Below are 15,229 nucleotides of genomic sequence, written 5' to 3'. Positions count from 1 at the left end.
TGGTCCTGCCCCAAGTTGGTGGGTTTTTGGGGGCCTTTTTTTTTTCATCAACTTGTCAATGTTAATGTGGACTTGGAGCCCTGTCCATTCGGAGCGATATTTGGGGTGTCAGACCAGTCGGATGGAGGATGGGGGCGATGGCAGATGCTTTGGTTTTTGCTTCATTACTGCCTCGGCGGTGGATCCTGCCGAGTTGGAGACAGGTGGAACCGCCCAGTGCTGCAACACGGCTGAGTGACTTGATGGAGTATTTGTATCTCAAGAAGATTACGTTCACGATGAGGGCAGCGGTTGACAGGTTCTATCACAGATGGCACCCGTTTCTGTTGTACAAGGATCTGGTCACTGTTGGGGAGGGGGAAGGAGGAGTTCTATTGGGGATGGGGGGGTTGTTGATTTGTCAGTTGCTGATACATGGTTTGTGGTTTTGATTACTATTATATTTGTTTTGTATAAAATGTTAAAAGCCTAATAAAAAATATATCTTTTTAAAAACTGACTATAGATTTGTTCGTGGTTTATGAAATCATCTAGATCTTGAGTGTGTTACAATCCCCGCCATCAGGAATCCCCCGCTACTAGAGAAAGTTTCTCTATTTAAAGATGCAGCCAGGAAACTTCATAACCAACCCCACTGTAATTAATAGAGATGGCTGAAAGCTGAAGAGAAATCCTTCACCATGCTGTTCCAATTCTACATTGAAAAAAATAAGCCCAGGTTACTCCCGTAGCCTACTTTGAATTAACTGACAGAGGACCACTGGAAATTGCCTCTAACCAGGCATGAAAATAAAGATTTTGCACTGACACAGTCTGGAGATCACAATTAATGAATTACAGTTATACAAAATACAAAGAACAAAGAACAATACAGGGAAAATGCTGGAAAATCTCAGCAAGTCTGGCAGCATCTGTAGGGAGAGAAAAGAGCTAACGTTTCAAGTCCGATGACTCTTTGTCAAAGCTATGTAACATATTCCCCGCCATCAGGAATCCCCCGCTACTCGAGAAAGTTTCTCTATTTAAAGATGCAGCCAGGAAACTTCATAACCACAAAAGGGCTGCTGTTGTCGTCTGGCGCACTGACCTCTACCTCGCAGAGGCTGAGCGCCAACTCTCCGATACTTCCTCTTACCTCCCCCTGGACCATGACCAGACCACTGAACATCAAACCATTATCTCCAACACCGTTAGTGACCTAATTTCCTCCGGATGCCTTCCCCCTACGGCTTCCAACCTCAGTCCCCCAACCCCGGACAGCCCGCTTTTACCTACTTCCCAAAATCCACAAAAAGGACTGTCCCGGCAGGCCCATTGTGTCAGCATGCTCTTGCCCCACCAAACTTATTTCCTCGTATCTTGACTCCATCCTCACTCCTCTGGTCCATTCCCTCCCCACCTACATCCGGGATTCCTCTGATGCCCTGCGTCATATTGACAGCTTCTAGTTCGTGGGCCCTAACCGCATTCTATTCACCATGGATGTGCAATCCCTCTACACCTCCATCCCACACCAGGATGGCCTGAGAGCTCTTCGCTTCTTTCTCGAAAAGAGGCCTGGACAATTCCCATCCACCACCACCCTCCTCCGCCTGGCTGAACTCGTTCTATCTCTCAACAACTTCTCCTTTAACTCATCTCACTTTCTCCAAATCAAAGGTGTAGCAATGGGTACCCACATGGGTCCTAGCTACGCTTGTCTTTTTATGGGGTATGTGGAACATTCCTTGTTCCAGGCCTATCCGGGCTTTGACAAAGAGTCATCGGACTCGAAACGTTAGCTCTTTTCTCTCCCTACAGATGCTGCCAGACTTGGTGAGATATTCCAGCATTTTCCCTTTCGTTTCAGATTCCAGCATCCGCAGTAATTTGCTTTTATAAAGAACAATACAGCACAGGAACAGGCCCTTCAGCCCTCCAAACCCTTACTGGTCATGATACCAACCTTGGCCACTCCAAGCCTGTACCGGACATGATATCAACTTTTGCCACTCCAAGCCTGTACCGGTCACGATATCAACCTTTGCCAAAACTCTCACCACTTCCTTGTGCCATATCCCTCTATACCCATCCTATCCATGTGTTTGTCAAGACGCCTTTTGAATGCCATTAATATATCTGCTTCCACACCCTCCCCTGGCAACGTGTTCCAGGCACTAGCCACCCTCTGCGTAAAAAACCTGCCTTGCACATCTCCTCTAAACTTTTGCCCCAAAAACCTTAAACCTATGCCCCCTGGTGACTGACCCCTCCACTGTGGGAAAGAGTACCTGCCCATCCACTCTATCCATGTCCCTCATAATCTTGTAGACCTCTTATCAGTTCGCCCCTCAACCTCCGTCTTTCTAATGAAAACAGTCCAGAGTCTATTCAGCCTCTCCACATAGCTAACACCCTCCAGGCTAACACCCTCCAGACCAGGCAACATCCTGGTAAACCTCCTCTGCACCCTCTCCAAAGCCTTCACATCCTTCTGGTAGTGCGGCCTTACCAAGGTTCTATACAACTGTAGTATGACTTGCCAGTTTTTATACTCGATGTTCCATCCAATGAAGGCAAGCATTCCGTTTGCTTTCTTTGCTCTCTATCTTGTCCATTTGTGTTGCCACCTTCAAAGGTCTGTGGACCGGCACGCCCAGATCTCTCCGACTTTCTATATTCCTAAGAGTTATACCATTTACGGTGCATTTCCACAGTTTGTTCGACCTACCAAAATGCATTACCACACATTTGTCCGGATTAAACTCCATTTGCCATTTCTCTGCCCAAGTCTCCAATCTATCTATGTCCTGCTGTATCTTCTAACAATCCTCAACACTATCTGCCACTCCACCAACCTTGGTGTCATCCGCGAACTTACTAATCAGACCGGCTACATTTTCCTCCAAATCATTTATGTATACCACAAACAACAGAGGTCCAAGCACCGATCCCTGTGGAACACCACTAGTCACAACCTTCCATTCAGAAAAACACCCTTTTACTGCTATCCTTTGTCTTCTGTGACTGAACTAGTTCTGTATCCACCTTACCACCTCACCTCTGACCACGTGTGACTTCACCTTTTGTACCAGTCTACTATGAGGCAGCTTATCAAAGGCTTTACTGAAGTCCATTCAAACAACGTTCACCACCCTCCCCTCATCAGTCATCTTTGTCACCTCCTCAAAAAAACTCAATCAAGTTAGTAAGGCACGACCTCCCCTTCACAAAACCATGCTGTCTATCGCTTATGAGTCCATTTGTTTCCAAATGGGTATAAATATTGTTCCTGAGAATTCTTTCCAATAATTTACCTACTACCGATGTGAGGCTCACCGGTCTATAGTTTCCAGGATTATCCCTGCTACCTTTCTTAAACAGCAGTACCATATTAGCTATTCTCCAGTCCTCTGGTATCTCACCTGTAGCCAATGAGGATACAAAGATGTCAGTCAAGGCCCCAGCACTTTCTTCCCCTGCTTCCCTCAGTATTCTGGGATAAATCCCATCTGGCCCAACAGACTTATCTGCCTTAATATCTTTTAAAATGAAAAGCGCTTGTCACAAGTAGGCTTCAAATGAAGTTACTGTGGAAAGCCCCTAGTCGCCACATTCCGGCGCCTGCTCAGGGAGGTTGTTACGGGAATCGAACTGTGCTGCTGGCCTGCCTTGGTCTGCTTTCAAAGCCAGCGATTTAGCCCTGTGCTAAACAGCCCCTGTTTATCCAATTCTCCAATTCCTCCTCCTTTTCAATGTTAACTTGATCCTGACTGCCCCCACACCCTACCCAAGAATCCACTAAAGAAAGAGACTTTGTGGAAGTTAACACTGGTCCAAAATATTAATTTAGTACCTCGCCCCTCTACTGAGACCTCAACCACCTGTCCAGGCTCATTTCCCAATACCAGATCCAAGTTCATCTGCCTTACCCGCTATACTTCTGGCGTTGAAACAAATACACTTCAAACCATTGTGTTTGAGCAGAGAGGGTGATGTTGTTCTCTAATTTTTGTGCTCTATTTCCCCTTCAGTTTTTACACCTTCTAAACTAGCTCTCTGGTCCCCACCCCACTACCATGCTAGTTTAAATCCTCCAGAGTGACTCTAGCAAACCTCCCAGCCAGGATCCCCCCCCCCCCCCCCCCCACTTTAGATGCAACACGTCCTTCTTGTACCGGTCACACGCCGCCCCGGAAGAGATCTCAATGGTCCAGAAATCTGAAACCTTCCCTCTTGCACCACCAGCTCAGCCATGTATTTAGCTGCACTATCCTCCTATTTCTAGCCTCACTGGCACGTGGTACAGGGAGTAATCCTGAGATTACAACCCTAGGAGGTCCTGCTTTTTAATTTATTGCTTAACTCCCTGAACTCCTTCTGCAGGACCTCATCACTCTTCCTGCCTATGTCGTTAGTACCAATATGTACCCTCCCCCTTCGGGCATGTCCTGTGTTCATTATCACTGGCATGCAAGCAAAAGAAGTGTCCAACTTTACACAGCAAGATCCCACAAACAGAAATTGAAATACTGCATTCTTTGGTGGTTGGTCAAGATACCAGAAAAAGTCTCTACTCTACAAATACAGTGGCCCCGTGGGATCTTCTACCAGGACAGGCAGTCAGGGCCTTGGCTGAATGGCTAACGCAAAAGATAGACTGCAGTGATGTGTCAATTTAGGTTGTTTGTTCAAGTTTTGGAATAAGGTTTGAATCCACAATATTATGGATGTGACAGGAAGAAAGGCAGGAATCTAAGTGTTGTGTGCCAAAATGATCCAATAAACATACTCATTTGAGCAGATTAGTTTAGCCTGGAGCGCAGAGATAAGGAAATGTGCCATGTTCCTCTTTTTAAAAAAAATTAAACCACCAGGACTTATTTCCACCAAAGATAAATTAAATGTAAGTCACAATATTGTGTTTTACTTGATTTTACCTGGGGATAGGGTGGTTCCATTAGTTTTAGCAGTGAGCATGTCAAATTAACATCATTTAGTCAACACAGCATCATCCCTGTCTCAACTAATGATGGCCAGCAATGATGTTCAGTACAAAAATCAACACTCACTGCTAAAAAAAAAGTGTTGGAAATTGACAAATAGAAAAACATTGCAACGCTTCAATTTTCATAAAATGGTTTCATTGGCAAGATGCCTTCTCAGTCAATAGCAGTTTCATTTTGCAATCAGAAGATTATGTCAAGTTCTACTGTAGAGACTTGAGCGCATAATCTAAGCTGTCACTCCAATATATCGCTGAGGGAGAGCTGCACTGTTGGGGGTACCATCATTCAGTTTAAACCGTCGTGACATTCACTCACAGGTGCCCCCATATTTTACAAAAGGGAGTTATCCTCAGTGTCCTTGCTAACATTTATCCCTCAAAAATCAACATTACTAAAACAAATTATGTGTTTATTATCACTTTGCTTTGTGTGAGAATTTTCACTGAGTTCCTTCACAACAAACGACAGTACTTCATTCGCTATTAAAAGGTGCTTTAGGACCTCTCAAGAACATGACAGGGACTATATATTCTTTCTTTCTAAAGGAGGCTGTATAATTCCCACATTTGTACAATCATCATCGAATTTTCAGAGTAGACAGTGGTGTGCAGGGGGGCAGTGGTATAGTTGTATTGTCACTGGGCTAGTAATCCAGAGACCAGAGTCATGTTCTGGGGACATGGCTTCGAAACCCACCATGGCAGATGGTGATATTTGAATTCAATTTCAGAAAAAATCTGGAATTAAAAGTCTAAAGATGACCATGAAGCCACTGTCGATGGTCATGAAAATTCATCTGGTTCACTAATGTCCTTTAGCAAAGGAAATCTGTCATCCTTACCTGGTCTGGCCTACATGTGACTCCAGATCCAATGCGGTTGACTCTTAAAAGCCCTCAGGGATGGGCAATAACTGCTGGCCCAGCCAGCAACGCCACATCCCATGAATGAATAAAACAAAAGGACTGGTGGAATCATTCTATTATTGATGGTTTTCAAAGGCGTTTATTCAAATATAACTACTGTTCTCTCCGAAAACTTCCCCTCCCCATGTAATGTTATTCTGACTGCCTCATTATGTTCTATAGTAACAAATCTACAGCGACATCATTGGAGTTGCCATTTTTCAGAATTGTTCCTCAAACGGACTGGTTTAGCTCAGGTGCCTGTGAGCAGAACAAAGTCAACAGCATGGGTTCAATTTCCGTACAGGCGGAGGCTATTCACGAAGGCCCTCCTTTCTCAACTTTGCCCCTCACCTAAGGTGTGATGATCCTCGGGTTAAATCACCACCAGTCAGCTCTCCTCCTCAAAGGGGAGCAGCTTATGGTCATCTGTGAGTATGATAACTTGACTAGCTCACTCATTAGTCAGCCACCTATTCAGGGGCCAGATGGTCTAAGCCCTGCTTACTTCTGACCTTCAACCATGAACAGCACTTCACAGAGGTTGGATTCAGAAGCTTTCCACTTCTGCTGTCATGGGTAGTCACGGGGTGCGAATGATCAAGCAGAAAACCCCAGCCATCACATCCTCATCCAGTAACTAAACCTGCACACCTTTTAAACAGCTACCACACAAAGTCAGAAATGGGAAACCTAAACCAGGGTGCTATCACCAATTGTAACACCTCACCATTCCCAGGCTGTGATTAAATGAAGTGAAGTCTGGTGCTCCACGCTGAAATTACCTTGGTTGTACTACTCAATTCTGAACTGTTTAATGCTTTCATTCACCGTGCATGGGGAAAGTCGATAAAACACCGGTTATTCTGAATTAACTTTGTATCTGACTTTAGCAAGAGAATCAAATTAAACCAAGTTGGCATGTCAGCATTTTCCAAGATGTTACGTCACCGGTGACACCCATCAGAAAGATAAGAGTGCAATGCATGAATTCATGATATTGACAATCCTTTATCATAAATGGGCAGACAAATTGGGGTGGGATGAGGTACGGTGTGCCCAAGATTTTCCATTAAGCCATCCACTGTGGCACCGGCACTCTGAGTTCTATCTTGTGTTTCTGATTTGAAAATTTAAATTAGGCCTTTTTTAGGTTTGATGATTGCCTGTGAAGAAGTGCAGCTCTTGCATTTTCATCCACGCCACAAAAATCTCAGATAGCACTGACTAGAGATTATTAGTCCCACCTTCCATATTATATAGATTTATTAATCAATTTTAGTTTGATAAATTAAATATGCTGCAGGAAAATAGTTTGTCCCTGGGGAATGTGAATGTCAGTAGCTCACTGTACATCCGCAGAGCACTGTAGGATTTCTTAGAATACTGTCACCATATTTGCAGTGCAGCATGAGGGTAGGTATACAAAATTGCTGCATTGTGCCTACACGAGGTATTTTTTTAAAAACGCCCAAGCACAATGAGCGCACGTTTTATTCTTTCCATTTTGGGTAGTGTCGACAGAGGGTATTTTAAACTTCAATAACACCAGTAGATTGTAGTGTGCCGGTGGTACTGGTGGAATGAGATGTTATGAATTTAAAAACACTATCCGTGAATTATATTGGTGCAACATTTGAGTAGGTTGGCTTCAATGGCAATTTCTAACCACACCGTCAAATAGTGGCATGAATGCAAGGTAAATGAGCCCGGCGAGAATACCATATTTCTCTATAAATGCTCATTTTAAGATCTATAATAATTATGGGGTTGTTGGACAGGCAGTTAGAATGCATTTATACTGAACAGTCAGTACTGCAAAGAACTGAACTACCATTATCTCAGGATGCACACATTTCCCCAATACCACTGGTGGAAAAATTTAATCCATATTCCTTAAGAATAATTTTACCAGTTAGATGCACTTACCTAAAGAAAACAGGAAAATCCTGATTTTGTTGCATGCTGCAACCTCTTCAACCTTTGGGTTATTTTGTTAGTTAGTCCTAATTGCTTCTTCCCTTTCCCATTTCCTCCCAGCACTTCATTTCATTTCAGTTGCAGTTTAGAATTGCTCTTTTTTTTCGTGAAATAAAAAAGCATTGGTTTGGAGGATTTGCGTCTTAATCCTCGATCTCACTTGCTACTTTTGTATCAATAAGATTTTGTCACAGTAACGGGTAACAAATGTCTTGGCTTGAAACATGCCCCAAAGAGGCTGGGTTCTGGTGAAACAGCGTTCTCATGGAATCTTATTGCTTTCGCTCCTGACCAAATATCACTGAAGTCTCAAAAGATTTAATCCAACAGTCTTGTAACTCAGCAAACCCACTCAAGAAACTAGATACAACCTTCAATGACTTGTGTTTAGAACCCTGAAGACTCTACCATATTACTTATAGAAAGTAGAAGTCCAAAATAACTACATTAATTAACTAAATAAGGAGCTGTCACCTGTAAATAACTCTCATCTAAGGAAATACATAGTGAAATCTTCAGATTCAGCTCTTAACCATATGCAAGCCATAAGAAACATAGAATATATTCTTTTTTTTTTAAATATTTTTTATTCTCCTCCTTTTTCACATTTTCTTCCAAATTTACACCCACCAACAATAATCAGTAACAAATATGCAAGCCATAAGAAACATAGAATATATCTTTTTTTTAAATATTTTTTATTCTCCTCCTTTTTCACATTTTCTTCCAAATTTACACCCACCAACAATAAACAATAATCGTAACAAATAAGCAAGCCATAAGAAACATAGAATATATTCTTTTTTTAAAATATTTTTTATTCTCCTCCTTTTTCACATTTTCTTCCAAATTTACACCCACCAAAAATAAACAATAATCAGTAACAAATATGTCAATGTCAATCCCCATATCAACAACAACAATCCCATCCTCCCACCAAACCCCAAACATTAGCCCGCATGTTCACATAAACAAATGACAAAAAGGAATTAGGGATCACCCATAGTCACCATTAACACACCCAACCCTCCCAACAACGCCCCCCCCCCCCCAACTAATGTTCGATGTTATCCAGTTCTTGAAAGTGCATAATGAATAATGCCCATGAATTGCAGAACCCCTCCATCCTTCCCCTCAGTTCAAACTTAACCTTCTCAAGAGTCAAGTATTCCAACAGGTCCCCCTGCCACGGCACGGCACATGAGAGGTTGCTATCCAACCTATCAGGATCCGCCTTCGGATGATCAAGGAGGCGAAGGCTACAACATCTGCCTCTGCACCCATTTCCAACCCTGGCTGGTCTGACACCCCAAGTATGGCCTCCCAGGAGACAGGGTCCAGTTTCACGTGCACCACTTTAGAAATTATCCTAAAAACCTCCTTCCAGTAATCCTCTAGCTTTGGACGGGACCAAAACATACGAACGTGATTAGCGGGGCTCTCCCCGCAACATTCGGCTCATCCTTGCCCTTGTGAGGTCTGCTCTGTAAACCACCTTCAGCTGCATCAGCCCCAACCTCGCGCACGAGGTGGAGGCATTCACTCTCCGGAGCACCTCACACCAGAACCCCTCCTCCATATCCTCTCCCAACTCTTCCTCCCACTTTGCTTTGATCCCTTCCAGTGGTGCCTTCTCCTCTTCCAAAATGGCTCCGATTACCGCTGACACTAACCCCTTCTCCAGTCCCCCTGTGCATAGAATATATTCTGAAATGAAAATGAAATGAATGAAAATCGCTTGTCACGAGTAGGCTCCAATGAAGTTACTGTGAAAAGCCCCTAGTCGCCGCATTCCGGCACCTGTCCGGGGAGGCTGGAACGGGAATCGAACCGTGCTGCTGGCCTGCTTGGTCTGCTTTAAAAGCCAGCGATTTAGCCCAGTGAGCTAAACCAGCCCCTCTTGAACAGATCTCAATGTTTTCCAACATTTTCAGCCATCACTGAAAAAAATAGGGACCAAAATAGTCTTTACAAAGCAACACAGTTACAAGTCAGTATCATTCAGCTGTAGATAAGAGCCTCAAATTGACAGGAATTAACAGCTACAAACCTCACCACGATGTATGATTCAAACACACCAGATGCAGGTGAAGAAAGTTAAATCTGCAGCCAAGTTGTACAATAAAAGACATATGCTCTGTTACATATGAACTTCCCCAAGCCTAACACTGGTTACATTGTTGTTCCACACTTCCAGTATGAGGAGCTGCATATCCGTTGGTTTGAGAAGTACAGCAAATGCTGATTTACAGTGTGCTCCACATCTTTTACATTGATTCTGTGCTGCCAGAACATGGTTACTCTACTTAAAATAATTGAATCTTCCAGATGGCCGAAGCATCAATTCAGCAAAAACTGTACAACTTTCTAAAAAACAGTACCGTTAATTATATTTATAGCACAACTTAATTTTGTAGGATTTCCAATTAGCAGAAAGCATTTGCAATTCTTTCTCCAAAGTACTTGTGTCAAATTTTCACAACTAATGTTTTTTGTAAATAAGCAAAGCATTGAATTTATGTAGCACCTATCATGTCCCAAAACAGTTCACAAGCCAAAGAATTTTTAAAATCCAGAATGTTTTAGCATGTAAATGTTGGAGGATACTGAACCAAAGATGGATATATAACTAAGAAAATTTCCTGCTAAACAAACTAAGAAAATGTTCCACAATCAAAGCAATTCAAAACCCACCATTTATGCTGCTTTTTAAAACACATTGATTTAGTGTATAAAATAACACTCAAATTTAGAACAATTAGTCAGTTCCTTATTATATAATTTCAATAAGATTATTTACACTGCTGTAGTAGTTTCCTGTTCTGAGATAGTAATGGCATGGAATCTAGATAACAGAAAATTCAGCCGTGAGCCATAGGCTCTAATCTACATTGACTTCTTAAGTATATCATGAATATTCTCCAATAGTTTCTGGCGCATCATTAAAAATAACGTTCCTGGACTTTTGTCACAACTTACCTCACTATTTTTGCTCAAAAGGTTCCTAGTTATTTAGGATTCTTGACGAGGGAGCCGTTACATCCCAAATACTTGTTGAAGGGTGAGCTACATGTGTACATCATTATACCAGAGTAGCACTGATCAAACCCTTATCTTTACACAATCCTTACACTGATTGACACAAGGATATAACTCACTACTTGCTTCTTCTATCCAAAAGCAATATTCTGATTTATTTTAAATGGAGCAATTAATATTATTGTAGATAAAACTAAGCAAATCACATTTCTCGTGTTTTCAGGAGTAATTAGTGAATTCAAAGATATCGGTCTGCTTTTTACAGGCTGGAGTAATACCATAGGGTTCAAAATGTTGCATGTTGCACATTTGTACTGCTAGTTTAAGACAATCTTGTTTTTGAACCCTTCAAACAATGCAATTTACAATAGGTCAGAATATGCCAGAATTCTTTGGAAGAATCATTTAGATCCAAAACATTAACTCTGTTCCTCACTCCACAGATGCTGTCGGGCCTGGTAAGTATATCCAGAATTTTCTCTTTTTATTTCAGTACGTACAGTGGATTGTAAAAACTGACAGAGTAGGTAGCACCCAGCCAAATAATCACAAGAACATTTGACAATTAGAGCTGAAAACTATTCTACTGCAAAAATCATGCAGCTTAATGCCTCACAGATCTCATCACATAGGAGAAATTTACAGACAAAAAAAAGCTGCCTGTTAAAAAAACGATCTTACTAACCTTTGATCATTAAGTTCACAATACTGTATTACATAACAAATGATAAAATAAATAGGTATCAAGTTACAAATTGGAATACGTAAATGCCATGGGACCATCCATCAAAAATCCAAAACAAACCTTTAGCTACCCATTTTGTTTCCCAGAGAGCAGTTAATGTTACTTAAGGCTACTTTGGGAGCTGAAAATATCTTTTCCAACAATAATGAAAGTCTGAGCAAGGAACATTACAGAAATACAGTATACACCAAAAGTAAACACCATGCAAAAGAAAGGCTATGTGGAATTTGTAACGTATCATATTTGGCTCCAACTGTACGGAGGGGTTCAAGAGATTGGACTGTGCTGAATATGCCATTGAAATGCTGCCTGACAAGCTGCTAGCAGTCTTCACATTCAGGACTGCTTCTCAGCACTTTGGAATCAAATTAACTCCCCTACTCAATGAGGACAGAGCCGAGCTGTCAAAACTATGGCAGTGGATCGGACTTTCAACTCACTCACTCTGCTCAATGGCACACTGAACAAGGACGCGATGTGCCAATGCAAAAAGGGGCTGCAGTTTCAAGGCTAGCAGGAATAACACCCTTAAGTCAGACCACTCGACCCCGCCACACGTAACAGAATGTTTTGGAAAACTAGATGGATTACTTCATAACAGCTCAATGTGTCATTAACATCTCCTCACCCCCCCCCCCCCCCCAAAAAAAATGACAGCCAGTCGATCAGGACGAAGCGATTCTACTAATTCGCTGATCTACACGTAGATAGACTGAGGATGTGAAAGAGAACATTCAGGGATCCACAATTGACACTTGGAATAGTTCACCAACAAAAAAAAATCAAGCGTGTAAAACAAACATTTTTAAGAGATTTTTTTCAGGGGGGGTGGGGGTTGTAAGAAAGCAAAAGTAGGTTGGCTGAACTTACCAAGAAAATAAAAACGCTCACTAAATCCTGCCTCTGGTGACTGTGGGCCTGGACAAATCCAGCTCCAAACTTTTGGAGGTATAAAAAAAAGAGAAAATCTTGCACGTTCACCGCACACTTCCAACCAATTTCGCTCTCTCCTGTTCTTAGCAGTCAGAAAAATCCTTCAAAGGGGTGGAGGTGAGGAGAGATGGGGGGGGGGGGGGGGGGGGGGGGGGGATAAGACAAACATGCCAGAATATTTCCGGGTTAATACAAGAAGCAACCACTCATCCCCACTGTTAACATCACCTCAGGAGGGAAAGAGAGAGACACACAGTCACTGCTAGTAATATATATTTTTACAAATATATACACAGACATATATATATATATATATATATAAATAAAAGTGAGGGTTGTAAAGATTTTTTTTCGCACTGCTAGATCCAGTCAGCCCCCTGAAAGCTCTGGTGCTGCTGTTCTGTCATTTACTGTGCGGCTTGGAAAGACAAATCTCCACTTCAAACACTCCGAGATTTCCCTGCCAAGCCGATACATTCGGGTGGCTAACAGGGAGGGAGGGGGGGGGAAGCAGAAATGTTGCTATTTTTACTCACCACTCAGAGGATACTGTATCAGCCGCGAAATGAATAATTGTATAAAAAAGACACAATGTTGCTATTTTTAGTCAGCCACAGACAGGACCTGCCCCATTCCCTCACAGCCCCCGACCCCCCCTTCTTATCCCTCCGCCCACTCGGGACGCGAGGACGACCCCAGCCTCGCCTCTCACTGGGTTTTTTTTAAGCCCACTGTCCCAGCCACTCACTCACTCCCGACTCCTCTTCCCCCGCCTCCCCTGCGGCCTAAATCACCCCCTCCTCCACAAGGAACTACTTTCTTTCTTCTTCTTTTCAGGGCCGCAGCACCGCGCAGTGACACCACCGCAGGCTAATGACCTGACGTCAATGGCAACCCGCCTAGGGAGAATTCACACCACCGGCGGGATGATCCCGAACCCCTCCCTCCAGTCCGCCTCCGCCCTTCTCTCGGCGGATTTCAGGCGCAGCCAGGGCCTAGATGCAGGGGGATCAGGACTGATTAAGGCTGGGGTTATCTTTCCCCTTTTTTTAACTGCAAATGTTTCCCGCTTCCGACTAAATTCTCCCTACCTGCTATTGACGTCATGCGGAGGGGGCGGGGCGCACCCGACGGCCCGCACCCGCCGATTGGCCGGTTGCCCTCAGATGGACGGCCCAGCCGACCACTCGCGGGCGCCTGCGGGGCGAGCCAATGAGCCGCGAGCAGGGTTTGGTTGCGTTGGGCGTTGAGCAAGTGAGGTTTGGTTGCGGGAGCAGCGCTGGAGCTGGTTCCTCAGGAAGAGGGAGGGTGGGGGCAGGAGTCTCCAGTGTTTATTTACCTCTTGATGGAGGAGCCGGGCCCTGCTGTCAATGTGGGTCACAACGTTTCCCTCCAACCCAGCTCCCCTGGGTGCATCCAAGCCTTTACACGCAATAAGACACACAAGTGTTATCCAGAGCAGGCTGACATTTCATTTTGTTTTTCGAGGCCGGATGTGTGTTCATGTCGAACCAGCTCTGCCTCTGGAAACTTTTACACTGAAGCGTCAGCTCCGACGGGTGTAAAGTGTCTTTCAGTATCAAACACAGACTCGAATCTGAGCCTGTGAGATGGCAGCATCGGCGGATGGCCAGCATAGCTATTTTTATGAGTTCAAAGGGACGCATGGTAAATCCATTTGGCTGCATGGAAAGTCTTTAAAAACCTGGAACACCCACCAACGATTTCTCTCGTTAACTTAAGGTTATTGAGTCCAAGTTAAAAGAGAATACACACACTAGAGTGTAATCTGGTCGCAATTTGGATGTTGTGTTTGGATTTCTCCAAACCCTTGAGATGCACAAATCACCATTTGTTTAAAAAAACACCTTGTATAAGTATAGTTCCTTAGGAGGGGGAGGGTGCTTCAACTGCTTCATTGGGACCTTCCAAGGGCAGAAACCGTTTTTTGAGATAAGAAGTGATGCCTTTTGGGGTGGTGGCGCCCAACAGCATAGTCAGAATGTGAGTTTTCAGGAGGTTCTTAAAGGTGGGGCAGGGGCAGAGTGCAGCGGCTTTGGAGGGAATTCCAAATCATCGGGCCTAGACAGGACTGACTTTGGAAAGACGGGTGTACAAGGGGTTGGAGTCAGAGGAACGGAGAGTTCTGGAGGGGGGAGAGCTGAAACAACCTAGTGAGGGAAAGGAATTTAAAGGTGAGGTGAGAAGTTTGAATTTAAGGAGCATGTAGGTCAGCGAGGAGAAACGCGATTAGTGAGCAGGGCTTGGTGCCAGATAGAACAAAGAAAGGTCCAGCACAGGAACAGGAGCTTGGGCCCTCCAAGCATGCGCTGACCATGCTGCCCGCCTAAATTAAAATCTTCTACACTTCCAGGGTCCTTATCCCTCTATTCCAATCCCATTCATGTATTTGTCAAGATGCCCCTTAAACATCACTATCGTCCCTGCTTCTACCACCTCCTCCGGTAGCGAGTTCCAGGCACCCACTATTTTCTGTGTAAAAAAACTTGCCTCGTACATCTCTAAACCTTGCCCCTCACACCTTAAACCTATGCCCCCTAGTAATTGATCTGTCCACCCTGGGAAAAAGTCTGACCATCCACTCTGTCTGTGCCCCTCATAATTTTGTAGACCTTTATC

At 43.7% G+C, this 15,229-nt stretch overlaps 1 protein-coding gene across 5 annotated transcripts in view; it reads right to left on the bottom strand.

Annotated features, from left to right (window-relative positions):
- The window catches only part of LOC119974450 (myocyte-specific enhancer factor 2A-like), a 268,490-nt gene extending 255,227 nt beyond the window's left edge, over window positions 1–13,263 (bottom strand). For 4 of the 5 annotated variants that reach the window (XM_038813354.1, XM_038813348.1, XM_038813353.1 and 1 more), the window contains exon 1: window positions 13,126–13,263. The gene's annotated coding sequence lies outside the window, so the exon portion shown is untranslated. Of the gene's footprint in view, window positions 1–12,526; window positions 12,691–13,125 lie in introns of all 5 variants that reach the window. The other variant, XM_038813349.1, reaches the window with a different exon arrangement.
- Window positions 13,264–15,229: the final 1,966 nt, after the last annotated feature.

Source organism: Scyliorhinus canicula, chromosome 12, assembly GCF_902713615.1.
Source record: "Scyliorhinus canicula chromosome 12, sScyCan1.1, whole genome shotgun sequence".
Taxonomy (NCBI): Eukaryota; Metazoa; Chordata; class Chondrichthyes; order Carcharhiniformes; family Scyliorhinidae; genus Scyliorhinus; species Scyliorhinus canicula.
The sequence above is the reverse complement of the archived record's forward strand: the minus strand, read 5'-3'. Positions and strand labels throughout refer to the sequence as shown.